At 53.5% G+C, this 20,607-nt stretch overlaps 1 protein-coding gene and 1 long non-coding RNA gene across 3 annotated transcripts in view; both read right to left on the bottom strand.

The window, feature by feature from the left end:
* HPCAL1 (hippocalcin like 1) overlaps window positions 1-5,360 on the bottom strand; it is a 113,284-nt gene extending 107,924 nt beyond the window's left edge. Inside the window, exon 1 of one of the 2 annotated variants that reach the window (XM_049095970.1) lies at window positions 5,239-5,360. The gene's annotated coding sequence lies outside the window, so the exon portion shown is untranslated. Of the gene's footprint in view, window positions 1-4,150; window positions 4,438-5,238 lie in introns of those variants that run through there. The other variant, XM_025454673.3, reaches the window with a different exon arrangement.
* A 9,480-nt stretch (window positions 5,361-14,840) lies between these two features.
* Window positions 14,841-19,990, bottom strand: LOC118351170 (uncharacterized). Its single transcript, XR_007403250.1, has 2 exons — window positions 19,872-19,990; window positions 14,841-18,706 (listed from the first exon to the last, which is right to left on the bottom strand). It is a non-coding gene; the product is annotated as an uncharacterized LOC118351170 (long non-coding RNA).
* Window positions 19,991-20,607: the final 617 nt, after the last annotated feature.

Here is a 20,607-nt window from a genome sequence, read left to right as displayed (position 1 = left end):
AAGGACGGATTTCAGCTGGGCCACCGGGTACTGAGGCAATCTCGGGAGACTTCCACGAGGAGAACCACGCACCCCCAAAAGCCTTCTCCCTGTCTTCAGAATCACGGCGGCTTCCTCCAGGGAGTACGAATTTAACAATCCCAAGTGTTTCTCAGCCAAGGGTCACAGACCCATCACTGGCTCCTCAGAAACTTCTCATCTAGTGAGGCAGGTGGGATGGATGCCAGCACCCCGACCCGGCTCCTGGCTTCCTGCCAACCTGAACTGCACCTCAAGAGCTGAAAAGCAACAAATATCCGGAAAACACAGCTGCTGGATTAGCAGGTGTCGGGGGTGCGCTTGGCTTATAAAGGTAAATGAAAAGAGCCCCAAGAAGGCATCTTTGCCCACCTGCTGCTGGCAGGGGAGGGCTGCCACAGGAAGAGAGCCTGAGATCTCTCGGAAAGTGTCTTCAGTTAGTCATACCTCATAAATGCAGAGATATGAAGCTTTGCCTCTGAAATTCAATTATACTTGAAAGGACATGGCCAAGGCAGGGCTCTCCTAAAGGATTTACTGTGCTTTCCTGATGATGGAAAAAAAAAAAAAATTCTTTAGACTTGCACCTTGCTCATCAGTGCCTAAGAAATTGTTCACCTGTCAAACTGTATCGATTACCAGAAGTTACATTAAAACCCATGTCACCAGATTCCATTCTTTGTTGTTGTTGTTTGGTACCAAGTGATTTGAAAGAAACATTTTTCCCCATGGAGCAAGAATCACCAAGATGGCCCCTAAGCCATCTATCTCCATACACCACGACCTGTTGTCCCCTGATTAGAAACTCAACCCCAAAGGAAGAGAACAAAAGCCACGTGAGATGCACAGATGCACAGCCCTACACATGGGCATGAAAACACCAAAGAAACCCACTGAGACTATGGGAGGATAGTGAATCCCAAAGTAGACAGAGCATGATTAAAGTTTACAAGTGCCCTCCCTTCACATACAATGACATCCAGGGCTGACAAACTAGCAAAATACACATAATCCCCCATCAGGCCTGGGCCAGCGACTCACAAATTAGAAGCATTATCCCATAACAAACAAGCTTGGTTTCAGGCTTGCTGGAATGCTAAATTCTAACACAAACCTGATCCTGATCTAGATAAAATTTCAGCTGCCAAATAGCTTACTCTCCGGTGCCAAATAAACTCTGGGGCTCCTTGGTAGTATCAGGGATTAACACTGGTTCCTAAGTGACCTGGGCACTTCACCACTTATGAGTGGCAATACTAGGTCTTAGAAGAAGTATAAGGAAGGACGGTAGGCATAAGGGGGAGACAGACTGCCTCACACACAAATACACAATAGGGTATTTTCTGCGAAAAGGCAACCCTAGGAACCATGCATGTGGAGCCCCAATGGCAGTGGGTCTGAGCCCAGAAAGACAGCACTACTGCTTTACCATGATGAAACTCCAGAGCAGCTCCAGGTAGAGACAGAGCTCGGTAAGGAGGAGGCCTGGATGGGGACTGTATGCAGAGGTGAGTCCACTCCTGTCACTCAACAGCTTGTATTTCTAATTCTGCACAACCCAGTGGCCAGAAAGGGGCATTAAGATAAATTCTGAAGGAATTAGTCCAAGCTCCTTTATATCTCAGAGTTTCCCTCTAGAAGGCTTATTGGAAATGAATGGATCACTGGCTAGGGTTTGGGCAAATCTCTGTTCTTCTGGGGTTTTGACCTGTTGTGTCTCCACAAGTCTGAGCTTCCAGGCATCTGATTCCCAATGCCAGGTGTCCCAAGTTATTATCACACATTCACATCTATTTTCCACCTTATGAAAAGCATCAAAGTGGAACCCAAAGGGAGCAGGCAAGGCTACAACGCACCACATCCCACGGCAAGTGAGAGCCAGAGCCCCTGGGCCTTCCCTCTGGCACATTATCCAATAAAACCTCAAGAGCTCAGTAATTACAGGCGCTCTCAAAAGTGAAACAGAAATAGATCTAGGGCCAAAACACTGCTTTGCTTGAGACAAAGGGCTGGTTTTAAGCAGGAAAATACAAAACAACAACGACAACAACAAATACCCCAGCTTTTGATCTGTCTTCTGAGCTGATGAAGCCAGCCTGATTTTTTTTTCAATATTATTCAATCTGATTATGGGAAAGAGAGTAGGATTCAGATGAAAAGCCCTTTTCTCCTCTTGGATATAAAATCATCTTATGAAACAGAAAAAGCAGCTTGCATTCTAAGTGTGCCCTGACACCAAATCGGATGAAAATTTGGCTTATCCAGGTCCCCTGATCCCCTGGCCTGCCATTACCACTGAGGCCTCAGCAGAAGGTGCTGGTAAAGACAGACCAAGCAAGAGGTTTCTGCTCCTGTGTCATCAAAGCCTGCAAAGGATTCCAGCTCCCTGAGCACACCCACCGGGAGCAGGTGATCCCAGGAAATGCATCCCACGCCTCCGCACAGCCCAGTTGATGATCTCCATGCCCCCAGCCCCATCCCATGCAGATGCTCCATTTTGAGAGCAGCACGCACCATGAGGTCCACAGCTCTCTTGGTGAAAGGTTATTTGTGTTTCCGACTGGGAAGGGTCCTGAGAGGAAGAAAAAAACCACAGCGAGGGAGGGAAGGAATCACCAGCTTTGGCAGAAGGCAGCAGGGCAGCCAGGGCCAGCTGGCCCCGCTGGGTCTGAGCAAGCGATATGCTGCGGTTGGCAGGACTCTCCCTGAGAGTGAATCGTGCTTAGAGGGTGCGCACATTCACTGCAGTTCAATGTTACACGGCCGTAGGCTTCAAACTAAATATTTTAAAAATTAAGGTGTAGGACTGACTAGGAGGAAGGATCCCACTGGCCCTTGGCCTCCTCTGCGCGAGGCTGATCCATCAGAGCCGCAGTTGGATGGGTGGGGGTAGGGTCAGAGGGTGTCCAGCGCCCAGGCCCCAATGCAGGACTGGCGGTTCTGGCAAACACCCCCCTCCAGGGGGAATCGGCGTTGGCCGGGAGCGGAGGGGATGCCTTCTGCTTGACCGGGCGGCCGGGATGCCCTGGGAGCCCAAGGTCCGTCTCTGCGGGGAGCGCCACTTTCACGCCCTTGCCGCCAGACTCCGCGAGCTGCAAGCCCCAGGGACTAGGCACTTGTTGAACAAAAAGGCTCCCGATTCCAGCAGCCGCCGCCGCAGTTGGCCAGGAGAGGGACCCCCAGCTCGGGCGCCGGAGCCTTCGCGGCTGGGCGCTGCGCGCTCCTGCAGACCCGAGGCGGCGCCGCCCGGGAGGTGCGCAGAGCTGGCGGCGCACCCGGCAGCCCAAACTTTCTCGAATCTCGGTGCTTCGCGGTTAAGTTAGGGCCGTGAGGGAGGCACACAACATTCGCGGGAGGGGGCTGTAATAGCACCACCCACGATAAAGAGGGGAAAAAAGGATTAAAAAAGAGACACTCTTTGACACTAATGCAATTAACTTACGCACCTACTGTGTGCCAAGCGCTGGGCCAAGCGCTATCTTTAGCGCGTTCTCGTTTCAAATGTCATGAGAGACCCCGAGGGAGAGAAGCAAACCTCAACCAGAGAAGGTGGCGTGCCTGGCTCAGGTCGCAGTGCGGGTCACGGCGAGGCCAGGGCTCCTAACTGCGGAGCAGGGCTCGGCCGTCGCCCCTGGGCCTAGTGAGCAGGGAGAGGATGGCCGCCGTCCCCTACCCTGGCGGGAGCGCACCTGCCACCCACGTGGGCTGCGGGACCTGCCCCCCGGCGGGGCGAACCCAGGCTGCCCAGAGGCCCGCGCTAGCTCCCCGGGATCCGGGGAGGGGGGGGTGGCCTGAAGCTCCGCACTGCGCCGGCCGGCGGGGGCCAGAGGGCTCCGCAGGCAGGGCTGGCCCGCCCACGCCCACCCCGCCACCCGCGCCCCACGCGCAGCCGCTCACACCAGCAACTGCGCCCCGACACACAATTCCACAAACGCAGCCCAAAATGTGCACACCCACTGTACACACGGATCCCCACTAGGACACGCCATTCCGGGGACACAGCACCGTCCGCGGTCATCCACAACTCCACGACGCAGACAGAGGCACCCCAACACACGCGCGCGCGCGCACACGCAGAGAGCCGGGTCGCAGCTCACGCCGGTGCACACGCCCGCACTCCCCGCAGCCCTACCTGCTCCGGCGCAGGACGCGGTCCGCCGGCTTCCCGAGCCCAAGTTCGGCGCGGCTGGCGCTGGGGCGGGCGCGGGCCGCTGCCCGGGACGAGCGCGCCGAGGCCGGGAGGGGTGGCTAGGAGCGCGGGCCTCCGAGCGCCCGCAGCCTCCGCGCCGGCCCTGCGCTCATCGCCTCCCAGAAAGACAAAAGGAAGCCGGCGGCGAGGGAGCGAGCGAGGTGGAGGCGCCCGCCCGTCCGCCGGCCCGCCCGTCCGCCGCCTGCAGCCGCCGCGGCCCGCCTGCCAGCGCCGGGAAGGAAGGGACTCGAAGGCGGGACCCGGAGGCGGGGGCCGGGGGCGGGGCGTGCGGCGGGGCCGGCGCTCGAGTTCCCTGCGGCCCCGCCCCCGCCAGGCCCCGCCCCGCCAGGCCCCGCCCCCGGGCTCGGCCCCGCCCCCGGGCTCGGCCCCGCCCACCTGCCTGCGTGGGTCGCGCCCCCGGCCCTGGCCACGCCCCTCCCGACCCCGGGGTGCGGGCTTCCGAGCCTGCTCCCCGCTGCACCCTCCGCCCCGCCCGGGCCCCAGCCCGGTCCCGGTCCCGGGCGGATCTCGGGGCCGGAGCGGAGCCGAGCACCGGTGCCGCCTCCCTAACCCTTGGCCTCTGGCCTGCGGGCGTGGGAGAGGCGGGGAGGCGGCACCGGGAGGGGCCAGCTCCGCGCCCCCCCTCCCCGGCCTCTGCAGGAAGTGCGGCCCGGGTGGCCCAGAAAGGGAAGAGGCCGGAGTCGCCCCAGGCTGTCTCCCAGCGCCCTCTGGCACCCTCACCGCCAGTCCCCTGCGCAGACACGCCCTACCAACCGCGCCTGCCTCTTTCGGGGAAGGAGCGGAGGACCGGGAGGAGGGACGCCTGAGTTCCAGTTCTGCTTGCCTTTGCCAATTCTGGGCGATTTCAGCAAGTCCCTGAGGCTCCCGCGGCCTTGGTTTCCCCACCTATAAAATGCACAGGCGGCGGAGCAGGCTTCTTCCGGGGCCCTTCCCTCCCTCACGGGCTGCGGGTCCTTGGTTGACATCCTGGTCCCAGACACAGGCGGCCTGGGTGGCAGGGAGAGACAAACCTGTGTTTCCTGTAGACTTCCTCTGTCCCCCTCCGAAGGCACCTCCCTGAGGGAAGGAATGAGGGACTGTGCTTCCCAGAACCCCTCGCCCCAGTAGCTCCTGAAAATCTGGGCCCTGGAAAAAGCAAATATATACACACACCCACCACTACCACCACCCACCCACCCCAAACATCCCCGAAGAAAGGTAACCACAGAAACAGCCCTGAATGTGGAGCTGGGCGTTAGTGTTAGGCTGAGACAGACTGTCTTTCTGGCGTCTCTAGGGGAAAACTCAAATCCTCCTGCAAATCCTCCTCCACAAAAACACGGTGAGTGAACTCCCACTACACAGGAGGCTGCAGGGAGCAATGCTGGTGGGTGGCTTGAGAGGGGGAGCTCTGCTGGCTGGCAAGGTGGTCTGAGCCCAGACCCCTCTCTCAGCAAGCAAATGGCAAAGGCAACCCCAGAGGGAGTTAGTCTCCTAGGCAGCCCTGCTGTGGGGATTAAATACAATAATGACTGTGAGCGCCCGCGTCACCCGTCACCGTCACCGGTATGGGGCTGTGGTGATGTCACACAGAGCAGCTCTGGTACCCAGGGGCAGCACCCTTTTTTCTCAGCAGACCAGGGGCCAGGGTCATTGAGCAGGTTTCCCTGAGTATGTCGGTGCAGAGGGTGGGGTTACAGGTGAGAGGCCCCCAGCCACGTGTCAAGCCCAGGCCCATCAGCAGGGGGACTGCAGATACTGGGTTGATTGGCATAGGCTAGTGCTGCTGGGGTCACGCGTAAGACCCACTTCTCACTCAGGCTGCGGTTCAGGGCTAAGTCAGAGGGCTCGGGGAAGACTCCTCGGGGAACACTCCCGATGTTCAGGAACTCCAGCCGCTTCCATCTGGAGATTCCACCAGAATCTCTCCCATCTAGAGATTCTTCCCTCAGGGCTTCTGAGGTCTCCCCCAACCCCTTGACTCCCAGCCAGCCACAAGGGAGGGGATAGTGCGAGCTGGGGGTCTCCGGGTGGGGGTGGGAGGTCACTGCGAGCCAGGCCTGGAGGAGGCACACATCACATGGGTCCGCAGTCAATGACCAGAACTGGTGCCACCGGGCTGCAAGGGGTCCGGCAATCACAGCCTTCCTCTGTGCCCAGGAGGAAACGGTCATTTGGGTGAGCACATCACAGTGTCTCTGCCACAGATTCAGAGCACGGGTCTCCCCAGCCCAGTCACAGGGCAACAGACAGACATCCATATAGGGCATGATAACACCGTCATCGAGGACTGCGCTATAGCTCGCCGTGCCCCCTCTCCCCGCCGCAAAATCAGCTCATGGGGGAGAGGGTCAGGAATGGTTCACAGAGCAGGTGACGGTTTCACTGGGTCTTGAAATATAAGGAGGAGGGGAAAGCTCAGTAGATCCCGAGCGAGGCAGGTAGAGGAATCTCAGGGAGTACAGAGGTGGGTAGAGGCACATCCTGGACCCCGCCTATCAGTGGGCCTCGGGGCCTTTGCCTGGGCCCTTCTCTCCCACCCATCTGGAACCCACCTACCCCTCAGGGCTCCGCTCAGATTTCACCGGCTCTGACCTCTCAGCTCCTATGCATTTCCCTTCCCTGAACTTTTTTCCCCCTTCCCTGAACTTCTAAAGGAGCAGGGTCTCCCTCAGGTGAGATACAACCTGACCTCTTCCTTTTATTCTTTCAGAGGAAGGGCACATAGTAGTTACTCGATAAGTACTTTTGAATTTCATGAACTAGAGCAAAGCAAAAAACAAATTCGGGGTATGGTGTTCTGTTAGGTTCCTGGGGCTGCCACGACAGAGTACCACAAGCTGGCTGGCTCAAACCAAGACGTGTTGTCTCAGAGTTCTGGAAGCTGGGAAATCCGAGATCAATGTGTCAGCAAGGTTGATTCCTTCTGAGGGACCTGGTGGGGAATCTTTCCCGAGCCTGTCCCCTGCTCCTGTAGGCTCAGGTGCTTCGTGGCTTAGAGATGGCCGTCTTCTCCCCATACCTTCATAATACCTTTCCTCTGTGTGTGTCTGCCTCTGTTTCCAATTCTTCCCAATAAGGGCACCAGTCCTATTGGACAAGAGCCCATTCTAATGGCCTTGGTCACGTGCAAAGACACTGTTTCCAAATAGGGTCAGGTTCACAGGTACTGGAGATTAGGACCTCAACATCTTTATGGGGGAACAGTTCAACACCTAACAGGTGGCATGCTGTATATACAGTGTGCCTTCTATTTACAGTTATATGGCTGTAAACACTAAAAGTCAGGAGTGAGTCTGACTATTCTTAATACTATCTGACTTAGTTTTATGACATTACTGTTCTCGAAGCACTTTTACATATGCTATTCCCAACATTCTTGAGATTATTACTACATTTTACAGATGAGATCACACTCTTGGAGAAAGGAAATGTCCAAGGACACATATTAGCATCAGGGGCAGCCAAGTCCAAAAGACAGATTCAGTGTCACTGGGCTGGGCCCATACAGGCTTTGGAAAAATACTAGTTAAAAATAATGGTAAAATAGTATAAAAATAGTAAAAATAATTTAAAAATATAGTTAAAAAATACTATTTAAAAAAAAACATTCACAGTCCTTTGATGAACTTGAATGCACATCCTACTAAGGAGGTTCTTTCCAATAAACATGGTTCTAGCTCACAAACCCCTGCTCCTGAATGCTTCGGGAAGTAAAGGCCCATTGTCTCCAGGTCCTCTTTTTGATTCTGTCCCTTTGTGTCCTTACAACTACAGAGGGGAGAAGTGTGGCTGCTGGGACTGGAGTGGGCCGTGAGCAACTCCCCTGCTATGGACTGAGGCATGTCCCTCCAAAAGTCATACCCCAAGCCCTGACACACTCCGAGCACCTGTATTTGGAGAGAAGGCTTTTAAGAAGTAATTAAGGTTAATGAGGTCATAAGGGTGGGACCCTAATCCAATAGGATTGGGACCTTTGTAAGAAGAGGAAGAGGGAATGAGATCTCTCCCTCCGCCCACAGAGGCCTTGTGAGGACACAGAGAGAAGGCAGCCATATGCAAGCCGGGAAAGGAGCCCTCCCCGGATTCTGAATCTGCCAACACCTTGATCTTGGACTTCCAGCCTCTGGAGCTGTGAGAGATAAATGTCTTCGGTAAGCCCCTCAGCCTTGGGATTTTGTTATGGCAGCACAAGCTAAGACATGCCAATATATCTTCTCATCCTCTGTTTCCTGCCCAGCTGCCCAGCTGCCCCCGCCTCTAGCTGCAAGGGTGGGTCCCCCGGATCCAGTCCTCAGGACCAGGGTCTTTCAGGACCTTGTTTTGTACCTAGAGCAGTGCCTCTTCCACTTGCCCCTGCTCCCTGGGGAAGGGGGTGAGGTGGGAGGGAGCCCGGCTTGCCTGTAAGGGCTCAGGAGCTGGGCTGTCTCTCAGCATCACCAAAGGCACACCTGCTGCTGAGGTCCAGGGGCAGTGAGGGGGCTTCCGGGTCAGGCAGACCAAGAGGCAGGTCTGTTCCTGCAGTCACCGCCATCGGGACCTTGGAAATAACTTCCTTCCTCCTTCATTTCCTGCTCCTTCCTCCTTCAACTTTAGCAAATCCAGAACATTCTCTCCAGCAATCCCAACTGAGTCCTAACCCAGGGTTCCAATTTCCTCATTTATAAAATGTGGGTATTCGTGTCTCCCTTGGACTAGAAGAGGCAATGAGTGTAAAGGACCCCAAGGCACGATCGGTACCCAGTAAGTGATAAGGACCTTCCCTTTACATCGTCAGCATCATCATCAAAGACGGACTGACTCAGTACAAATGTATAGAGGAAAGCATCCCAGTGAATCTCAGGAGACCCCCGGTCTAGTCCCAGTTCTGACACGTTCAGGCTATGTCACCTGAATAAGACACCTAAATCCCGGGAGCTTGTTTCCTCAGGACAGCACTGCCTCAGGTGACCAGAGCAAAGAGGAGGTCAGATGGTGGCCTGGTACCCTGCTGAAGTACCTGCCTGCCTGCCTGCCTGGTTCCGTGAATGCTGATCTTGAAGTCATGGCTCCACCAGGAGTGGTCATGGTGCGTTGGACTGGAGCCCCTGGGACAGGGGTACCTTGCTGGTTTGTGCAACTGGATCGATGGGGGCCTGTGTCCGTGCCCTGCACGATTACCTGGTGTAAAAGGAGCACACCCCAGCAGCAGCTTGCCAGGCCCCCCCGCCCCCCGCATGTAAAGCCAAAGCCCCCCACCTGGGGAGCTGCACACCAGGCCTGACATCTTTTCCATGTTGGTGAACCATGAGGGAAGCAGCCAAGAGTCTTTTTGGCTGCTTGACACTCCTGCTAAAGCAAGAAACCCAAAGCCAAACACAAACAGTGGCTTTGACCGCTGTTTCCAACCAGTCTGAACCGGAAAAGGCTTCTTGCCTTTCCAGCTCTGCTCCCGATGGCTTCTCTTCTGAGAACTAGAGCTCCTGGAGCCTGAGAAATCGGTACATGACCTGAGCAGGGCAGTAGGTGAGCATCCGCTCTGAAACAGTTCAGCGGCTAATGTGGAGTGGAAGTAACACCCCCACAGCCCTGCTTGTCTCTCATTTCACCTTCTAGCCAACTGTCCAAGTTCCAACAGAAAGAAAATGTGACCCACATATGCAGGCACATTTTTAAACATAAAAAGACACAGGCAAAATTAATTTTAATGATACATTCTTTTAACTCAATGTATAGGAAATGTCATTCAACATGTAGTCACTCTAAAAATTATGAATAAGATATTTGCCTTCTTTTTTTTTCATGTTAAGTCTTTGACATTCAGTATGTGTTCTATATTTATAGCACATCTCAATTCAAACTAGCGCAATTCAAGTGCTTAATAGCCATATGCGACCAGTGGCTGTCATCTGGATGGTGCAGATATAGAGCAATGGATCCCCAACTTTAGTGTAAATCAGAATCCCCTGAAGAGCTCACAAAAAAACAGATTGCTAAGTCCTACCCCCAGAGTTAATGATTCATAAAATCTGGGGTGTTGCCTGAGAATTTACATTTCTAACAAATTACCAGCTGATGATCATGTTGCTGGTCAGGAATCCACATTTTGAGAACCACTGGCCTCCGCAGTCTTCTGAGGCAGACGAAACATGCTTTATAATTTACATCTGGGAAAACTATATCATTACAACAAAGCTATAGTAATCAGGAGAGTGTGGTACTTGCATAAGGTTACATATATAGATGAATGGAATAAATTAAAAGTCCAGAAATAAACCCTCACATTTATAATCAACTGGCGTTTTGACAAGTGTGCCAAGAACAATTCAGTGAGAGAAAGCATAGGCTTTCGAACAAGTCATTTTGGAACAACTGGGTGGTCCCAGATGGTCACCTGTAGAAGAATGAAGTTGGGCCCCTACCTCACACCACTTACAAAAAGTAACTCCAAATGGATCAAAGACCTAAATGTAAGAGCTAAAGCTATGAAGTCTTAGAAGAAAACACAGGCATAAATCTTTGGGACCTCGGATCAGGCAACGGCTCCTTATGACAGCAAGTGTACAGGCAATCAAAGGAAAAGTCGACAAAATGTAAAACTTTGGTGCTTCAAAGGGCACCATCAAGAAAATGAAAGACAATCCACAGAAAGGGAAAAAATATTTGCAAACTATCTAATAAGGAACCTCTATTGCATATATATAATGAACTCCTACAACTCAACAATAAAAAGACAAATGACCCAATTTAAAAGTGGAAAAGGATTTGGATAGACGTCTCTCTAAGGAAGATGTACACAGGGCCAGTAGGCACGTGTAAAGATGGCCAACATCATTAGTTACCAGGGAGATACAAAGCAAAAACTCTGGGAGACGACTTCACATACACCAGGGTTGTCATAATCCAAAAGACAAACAATAACAAATGTCGGCAGAGATTTGGAGAAACTGGAGCCCACCCACATCCATTGCTGGTGGTAACATAAAACAGTGTGCTGGCTGTGAAGAACAGCTTGGCAATTCTTCCAAAAGTTAAACTTAGAGTTTACAGTGTGACCTGACAGTTCTACCCCGAGGTGTATACGGGAGAGGATGGAAAATACATCTCCACTCCAAAACTTGGGCATGAATGTTGATAGCAGCACTCTTCACAATAGCTACAGAGTAATGGAGAGGATAGGGGGTAAGGGCCCTCAGAGGCTCTAGGGGAGAGGATAAGTGGCAATGGTTGCTTTGGAGAATGATTTGCCAATATCTGGTGAAGGTGGAGAGACAAATACCCTTCAGCCACTCTGGTTACTCACCCCAAGAAAACTTCTGTGTGTAAGCCAAAAAGCCATGTGCAAGAACACATCACAACATAGGAGGAGTGAGAAGCAGCCTCAATGTGCCTTGTGGGGGGGATGGAGTGAACAAAACAGGTGGATATTCATACGAGGGTTTACTATAAATGGCAGTAAAATCAGCTCAATACGTCTGAATCGACATGGGTAGATCTTAAAAAAAATCAGATTTTTAAAAAAAGATAAGGAACGGAAACAGAATGGCATGTTACTGTTAATGTTCACCTACAACAATACAAAGTACATTTGTGTAAATGTATACAAACATAGCAAAAGTATCAAAATGGACTGAAAGGGAGCCCATTGATTCCTGTTAGTGATTGCTCCTGGCCCAGGGCAAGATGGGAAAGAGAGTACAGTACAGTACAGTGCTAATCCAGGGTACCTGACGTGCAGTATTTCTAAAAATATGAAGCCAATCTGTTCAGATAGAAACTCTGTTGCAGATATGTATGTGTCTGAGATATTATTCTCTATATTTATCTGTGTTTTACAATATTTCTCATTTTAAAAAAAGTAACACGAACAGTATCTCTTGTCCCTCATTTTGTCTGTCTCGAAGTCTGGATTCTAATTTACGATCGTGCCCAGCGAATTTAAAAGTCAAAGTGCCAGGAACCCCGACTTTGGGAACTCAGCACTGAAAACCAAGTAAAGGGAAGAGCTCTTGCCATGGAGGGGAAGTTCATTATGCAGCCCAGGTCCTGAATTCTGTAGATGCCTCTCAGCCTTAGTAGGTAAAATGAGGCAGAATCATGGAACACGGTGAGCTATTCTCAGAGCGGAGAAATGCCAGTAGCTCAGAAGGATGCTAAACCTCATGTCTCTGGACTAGAGACCAGTGAAATCAATGTGCAGCTCAAAATAAGGAAGGGCCAGGACACAGGGAGGCACTGCCAAAGTCAATGTGTGGAGAGACAGCCCAGCAAGGGGGCAGCTGGAGAGACAGGGAGAGAAATCATCTGACACCACAGCTTCCCAGGTGTGAGGGGACTCTGTGCAGAGGGAAGCCAGGAGGGACAGCCTCAGAGCTGTCCCTGCAGAGGGACAGAGCCAGGCATCTGCCCCATCAATGGCATGAGGTCTTGCAGGCAGGTACAGGCTGCTCCCACACAGCTAAGGAACCCCTGAGGACAACTCACGGTGTCACGGCTGCCGTGACATGCCTCCCAGATTCCCCATCAGGGCTGAGACATGCACCCCTCAGCTGCTGGGAGTGATGGCTGCTCATGGCTCTTGGCTGATTCTTCTCTGGAAATTGCCCTTGAGTGAAAAGAGCTGCCTGGCCTAAGGTTCCTTGCTCCCCAGGGTCAGCCCCCACCCAGTGACTGGCAACTTGGGGACCTAGCCCAGGACATCTCTGAAGGTCTCCCTCAGCCTCAGAGCTCCCTGTGGGGACAGCTGAGGCTCTGATGCAGCGGCCCTCACCCTGTGGCCCTTCTTGCAGGGGTGTGTGCCCAAGAGCACTCCCTAATAAACCTCTGGTTCGAAGATCTCATCTCCAAATCTGTTTCCTAGGGAACAATCTAGGACATGGGATCTCTAACAAGGGTCAAGACAATATTACAATGTGTTTAGGAGCCTCTTTTTGAGGCTGCGTGTAATATATCTATGTTCACTTCTATGTTAGAATCAGCTGCAAATCACAAAGATCCCAAAAATATTGGCTTCGGCAAATAGATATTTAGTTCTTCCTTGTTTAGAAGCAGCCAGGGTGGGGCACCTGAGTGGCTCAGTTGGTTAAGCATCTGCCTTTGGCTCGGATCATGATCCCAGAGTTTGGGGCTCAAGCCCCACACTGGGCTCCCTGCTCCCTCTGCCCCTACTACACCCACCCCCCTCACCATGCACTCACTATCTCAAATAAATAAATAAAATCATAAAAAAGAGGAAGAAGAAGAAGAAGCAACCCAAGGCAAAACTGTTCCATAAGACAAAATGCAGATAGGTGGTGCCCAGGACGGGTGTATGGAGATCTGGGGGAGCAAAGATGGAATGTAAAGAGGTACAAGAAAACTTTAAAGTTGATTTTTTTTTTTTTTTTTTGTTTCTAAGTAGTCCAGAAACAGGATGTCTGGGCTTAAAATGGTCCCAGATGACAGGAATTCATTCTTCTTTTCTTGTTTTCTCCATCTTCCCTGATCTTTGGTCTTAAAGTCACCTCATGGCTCAGAACAGCTGCAAAAGCTCCAGCATTTATATCCTTTGTCTAGGCAGAATGAAGAAGAAAGGGAAAAGGGCCAGCCCTTCCTTCTAAAGAGAAGGCAAGTGCCACCAATGCTTCTGCTCACATCTCATTGGCCAGAACGCAGTCATACACCTCAGCAAGGAAGCCGGAAAATGTGTAGCTCTTAAAGGGGTCTTTGCAGTTCCAAATAAATTTGGGATCCTGTTGTTAAGGGACAAGAGGAATCACTGTTGGGCCCATTTTCACAATATCTTAGAAGATTTCCATGACAAAATGCTTTAAATAAAAGAATATGTTGCATGCTTAAAAGGGAAAGCTTCAAACCAGAAAATTGACCATGGGAAGGTCTCAGGGCTCTCCCAATGAAGGTGCAAGATCAAAATGTCAGCATAACTCCGTATCTATACCACTGAGACAGGTTTAGGATCTGCAAAGATCAAACATCCAAAGTAAAAATCACTTTATTTTCTTAATAAACTTCTGGCTTCCTAGAGCTGGAGGCAGTGATCAGAGTGAAATGCAGGCTAACTGCTAAAGGGGATGGGTTTCATTCTTGGGGTGATGACCATGTTCTAAAATTGGTCGTGGTGATGGTACACAACTCTGTGAACAACAGAAACCATTGAATTGTGCACTTAAATGGGTGAATTGCATACTGTGTATTATATCTCAATAAAGCTGTTACCAAAAAAAAAAAAAAAATGATTTCAGGTTCCTGTATTCTCTTGGCAGGTCCCCTGCAATGGCATTCCTGCCCCCAGGCCTTTGCAGGCCCTGTGCCCTCTGCCTGAGGCACTCCCAGTACCCCCTCCACCCAGAAACCCATTTAGCCTCCAGAAGCTCCTCAGAAGTCCTGAGCCACACCACAGCCTCGGGCTGAAGGGAAGATGTGTGTCCCCCTGTACACTCATCACGATTCCTCCCATTTCTGAATGCCTATGGGAAGAGAAGCTCTACACTCAGAAGCCATGGCTGTGGGGAGAGCCTTGAGTGGCTCAGTCCTTCTGCCACTGTCAATCTGTCCAGGGGACAAGGTGACATGGCCGTGACCTTGGGTGGATTGGACACACTTATTCCATTGTTCAATAGCGTAGGTTCGTACGAAAAGCAGCAGTCGGTCTCTGTTTAAATTTTTGACATTTTATTCACCATGGATTTTTTTTTTTTTTACATCAATTTGGAGTTTTCAAAACATGACGTTAAAATGGAATTGTCCTGGTGAGTCTTCGGTGCCCGTTCACATTTGGGCGTGAGCCGAGCGTCTCCCTCTCCCTGCCCAGGCCCTGGCTCCGTGGGAAGCCTTCCCTCTGCGCTTGCCCTGCTCCTCTGGGAGTCTGTCCCGCGGCTTTGTCACATGCTCAACATCTGCCTGTCTCCACCACCAAACTGTGAGCTCCCTGGGGGCAGGACGTTTCTTGTAAGTTCATTTCTATACCTAGAGCCTGGATACAGGCTGTGCCAGCGGCAGGCTGTCGCAGACCAACCCGCTCTTGTCCAATCCTCCCTTCCACACTGAAAGAACAGAGCCAGAGAACCCAGTCTCCCTGCCTGCCCTCCCCACGTCCTAGAAAGTAAAACAAAGAAGTAACCTACGTTCCTTTTAGCTCCCAGGGAAAGCTGCATGGAGGCTGAGAGGCATCGTGGGCCCTGCCAGGCTATATCTTCCGGCCTGGCCTGGGCTGGCTGGGCAGCGGGGGGTTTTGCCTCGGGGAGGAGACAGCCCCTTCTATGCCCAGTGTCCCTGGATTCAGAGCAGGTGCCACCAGAACCCCCAGCTTTGAGATATTAGTGTGAACGTCTCAGGCATGTGGTGGAGAGGCTCACAGGAGGCGGCTCCAGGGAGTCTGGGTCTGGAATATTCCACCTATGTCTGTCACAGGTGGAAGAGGATGAGTGTACCCAGGCCCCTCCCTGTGCCAGTGACGGTTGTAGCTGAGAGACTGGGGCTCTGGATCCCACCCAGCCTACGGCTGGTCCTCCCCACCCGATGCTGTGCCCTCCTTCTGTTGCTTTGCCCCAAAGCCCAGGGCAGATGCTGTCTCCCCATCACTGTCTTCGAGTAGGAGTGTGCACAAGACACCAGCAAGAGAAGGAACTCAAAAGCTTTGCAGGCAATAGAACACCTCATTTTGTTTCTCTTTTCAGGGCTGCAGACTGTGCTGGGTCAGCGGGAAGGGTGCCAGGCTCTGCTCGGAATGCCCTGGTGACAGGTGATCTGCCGGTTTGCATTCGAGGGGCTGTTCCTGCTTCAACGGCCTTCCCAGGACGCCCCCACGGGCCTGGTTTATCAGAGAATGCACCTGCCCAGAGAGAGCAGGGGACTGTGCCCACGGACCGGCTGAAGCCCCGGGCCTCACTGCCCCAGCTGAGAGCAGAGGCAAGTGGAGGGCAGGGCCTGCCCGCGGGGAGGCAGGAAGGCCTGGCACTCTCCCTGCCCTGTCCCGGGCCCGGGCCCTGTTCCAGGCCTCTCCAGAAGGGACTCCCCACCAGAGCTGTACATCCAGGAAAGATCCTACAAGGTAGGAACCCTCTGCCCCTAGGGGATTCGCACCCAAGACTGTTTTCTGAGCTCAGGAAACTATTTGCAGACGTTTCCAAGTCCGGATCCTGCCCAGAGCCCTGCCGGCCTTCCTTGCTCGAGAGCCCACCCAGCCCTGGTAAGAGTGGAGTGGCTGAGGGTTCAGGGCCCACCACCACGGCAGGCGTGGGCGGCCAGAGAATTGGCCTCGTCTCTCCCTTGCCCCCCCCCGCAGGCCCTTCTGCTCAGGCCCACCCTGGAATTCCTTCTGTGCTGGCCCACGCCAGCCTTCCCCACCCCTCCCTGCCCGAAACGCCGTCCCCACATTCCCTACTTATCGAGCACCTTTCACCCCGCAGAATTTGTCTCAGAGCTGGATGCCACGTCCCTAGGCACCTCTCCTGCAGCCAGGGCGCTGCCTGGCCTGGGCTTTGTGATACCCGGTGACTTGGCTATACCCCCACCATCATCCTGAGAGCACGCTGGGGTGGGGGCTCCCTCATCCGCATGCAGCAGCCCTCACCCAGTAAAAATGCAGCAGTGGAGGCCGGGTCGGGCCTCCCGAGGCCCTGCAGGGAGGGGTGCGTGGGTTGGCTTGTACACAGCAGCACAGGCCCCACAGGGCTGCTGGGCAGCTACCTTCCTCCTGCCCCCGTACCAGCCAGGGGCCAGAGTGACTCAGCACTGGAGGCAGGCTTCCTGCTGAGAACCCCGGCCACTTCCTCCTGCCAAGCCAGCAGGGAGCTCTCATGCCTTCTAGGGCCTGGGGCTGCCAGCCCCCAACCAGGGGCCAGACTTGAGCTTCCAACATACCATTTGCAGCTGGGTAGCCTTGGGCATGTTGCACAACCTCTCTGGGTCTGGGTTTGCTCATTTCTGGGAAGTAGGGACTGGGTCTTAGCATTCCTCCTAGAGCTGATTCAGGAATTAAGTGACCATGACCTCTGCCCTGGATGTCCTGTCCCTTGTCTGCAGGTGCCATGCTCTCTTACCTCTGCAGAGGTGCTCCTGCTGTGGCCTCTCCAGGCAGCCCATCCGGCGAGAGTCCCTGACAACCTTCCTCCCCAGCACCCTGTGTCCCCACGAGCAGAGGTGTGGCTCCCCAGCACTGTGCACCCTCTCCCTATAGCCCCTAGGTATCCCCTGGTGCCCCTCTGGGTGCCTGCCCTGCCGTGTCCCCACGGAGGGCCCAGGGAAGGCGCCCTGCAAGTTTTCCTTCTTACAAGAGGGCAGGCTCAGTGGTGGCAAAAGAAAAGCAACGGCCTGCAGGTCCCTCACTGAAGTTCAAACTCAAACATAAATTCCTGCTTTTGCCATATGCCCTGAGGCAGAGCCCTCACTTCCGTCCATCTCTGGCTTCAGAAGGCGGCTTTGACTGCACAGGCCTCCTCTCATGGGCGTTGTGGGGAGCAAAGGAGTCCACCTTTTGGAAGGTTCTCTGTGAGAGGGAAGCTTGCAAAGGTTAGTGCAGTTGAGATAAATAGGTTGCACAGGTCCCATGTGACCTGCTTCCCTGTCCAGGTCTTGGGGCACAATGGTGGTTGTGTTTTCCAAACCCCGAATCAGGACACCCAGACTGATGGTGGGAAAAGGTGCTCATCCTGGACAATCTGGATCTGGGTCCTGAGGCTGCTGCGGCGGCGGCGGGGGGCTGGTGGTGGCTGCAAGGCGTGCAGGCAGGATGTGTGTGTGTGTGTGTGTGTGTGTGTGTGTGTGTGTGTGTGTGTTGGGGGGTGGTGTACTCAGATCTCGGGTGGGGGGGGTGGGGAGGGAGGCTGCTTAGCTGCTAATGGAGCTGGTGGAAGCATCCATCCACCGGTGCCAGCCCCCCTCAGCTCCATTCTTGTTTTCGGCTGGCTGCACGGGGTCCATTAGCTCCTGCCAGAGGACACAATGTGGCTTTGTACTCACCCTGGCATCTGTGCCAGGCTCTCACAAAGCAAACCCATCACAGGCCTCGGCTCCCTGCTCGCCCTGCTTGCCCCTCCCGAAAGGCTGAAGCACCTCCTGCCTCTGCGCTTCAAGGCCGGGGGTCATGAGGCACCCCCCACCCCCAACCCAGGGCCAGAGAAGCCCTCGCCCCTCCCCTGCTGGGCCAGCCAGAGCTGCTGGGGCCCAGAGGAACCTTCCAGCCAGCACTACCTGTGCTGTGATGCCGGCCTCAGCCCAAGGAGAGCTGAGGGCAGGGACTGCTCTTATTCTCCTTCGTAGCCCCAGCTTATTGTTAGGGCCCTGACAACAAATGTCTGGCTGACGTGAGACAGGAAATAAATGTACAACCTAGTTTGATATGGAAACTATGATTTTTTTTTTCCTCTTCATTTTCTTTGTTGCATAAAAAGGATCCAACCCATTTCGGGGTTGAATGCACCACCCAGGAGAAAATGCAAATATTTTCCCTTATATCCAGGAAGTGTCTGGAAGTTAAGCCATCCTGGCCTTTGTAGAGAGGCGGATCTAGGCTCTCAGGGTCTGAGGTGAAAGAAAAAGGAGAGAATAGGGCTTCAAGGTGGAAAGAGAAAACAGACAAGGGTGAAAGACAAGACAGGCGCCACACCTCCAGCTGCCCATTTTGGAGGGGTGAGTGGGGATGAGGAGCTTCTTGTGGGGGAAGAGACCATGAGTGGGCCTTGAGATTGGGGGTCCAGCAGCTGGCCGTGAGGAACAAACCTTTCCCCGCAGACTGGCTCTTACGGAAGCCTCGCTGAAGGGCCCAGAATATCAGCCAGCCAGGCCTGGGCTGATGACAGGCTTCTAGCTGGGTGATGCTTGGTGACACCTCCTGACAGCTGAGTTAGTGGGGGACGGCTGATGAAGAGAGGCGATGTGGGGGCCCTTGGAGGGCAGCCCAAGGCTCTGTTGGCTTCATGGGGCTGTAACCCCCCCACCTTTTCCCTACCTTTCCTAGCTCCTCTGACAAACTGATGTCATGGCCTGAGGCCCTCCTGTCCCCGGGATGTGCCGGGTGAGAACACACAGGGAGAAGGCCTTGGAGCCCTCATTGCACATGGATGGGCTCCTCCCCACGGAGGAGCGGGGACACAGCTCATTCATCTCCTCCTTTGGACACTTTCAGGCCTGCACCCAGTCAGGGACTGTGCAAGAAGCAGAGGTGAATTTGACCCCATGCTCACGGTATTGGTCACAACCCTGGCTGTGTCTCAGAAAAAATCCTCGGTTCCATCTGCTCACAGAGTACTGTGCATCCCAGAATCCCAGACCTATGGGTTTCCCCCGCATCAAGCAATTCTATAGCACCTCTACAGCACCGACAAGTCAATCCCAGCATTATCTACCTGGAGACAGAGGCAGGTCCCACCCGGCTAAGGGCTCAGCTCCACCAGACCACCCCCACCCCCTTCAGACACCAGCCACAGGTTCAGGCTGTCACCTGCACTTCTGACCGAGCCGCTGGAAGTTCCCATGACCCTCTCTTATGGCTGACGAATTTGCTAGAGCCGCTCATGGAACTCAGAAAAATAGTCCACTTGCTAGATTACCAGTTCGTTGTAAAAGGATACAACTCAGAACAGCGAGATGGAAGAGATGCCCAGGGCCAGGATGCGGGAAGGGGTGTGGAGCTCCCGTGGTCTCTCCAGACGCACCACCCTCCCAGCACCTCCACAGGTTCCCCAACCTGGAACTCTCTGAATCTCATCCTTTGGGGGGTTTATGGAGGCTTCATTATAGAGGCATCATTGGTTCGATCATTGGCCATTGGTGAGTGAACTCAATCTCCAGCCCCATCCCCTCCCAGAGTTCCAAGCCTCTAATGGTTTGGTTGGTTTCCCTGGCAACTAGCCCCCATCCTCAGGGGCTTTCTAAAAGTCACCTCAACAACATGAACTCAGGTGTGGTTGAAAGAGGCTTTATCTCTCTTATCACTTAGGAAATTCCTAGGGTTTAGGAGCTCTGTGCCAGGAAGTAGGGTGGGGAGGGGTGGGAGAAATGAAGACCAAATATATCTATTCCTTATTAAAAATCACAATATCACAGGCTGCCGTAACAAAATACCACAGAGTGGGTGATTTCAGCAGCCCACACTTATTTCTCACAGATTTGGGGCTTGAAAGTCCGTGATCAAGTTGGTGGCAGATTTGGTTTCGGGTGAGGAAGCTCTCCCAGGATTCCAGGGAGACAGCCTTCCCGCTGTGTCCTCGAGGAAAGGGAGGGAGGAGAGACAGAGGGCTCTCCAGTGTCTCTTCTTTTAAGGACCCGGTCCTCTCCAATCAAGGCACCAACCTCATGATCTCACTTAGCTGTGATTACCCCCATCAAGGCCCATTCTCCTGGGAGGAGCCATTCTGAAGTTGGGTTTCAACAGAGGAGCTGAGTGGGGGGGCCATTCAGCCCAGAACACCTGCGTCCTCCGA

This window comes from Canis lupus, chromosome 17 (assembly GCF_003254725.2).
Source record: "Canis lupus dingo isolate Sandy chromosome 17, ASM325472v2, whole genome shotgun sequence".
In the NCBI taxonomy this organism is placed as follows: Eukaryota; Metazoa; Chordata; class Mammalia; order Carnivora; family Canidae; genus Canis; species Canis lupus.
Note: the sequence above shows the minus strand (reverse complement) of the source record. Positions and strands in the feature narration are given on the sequence as shown.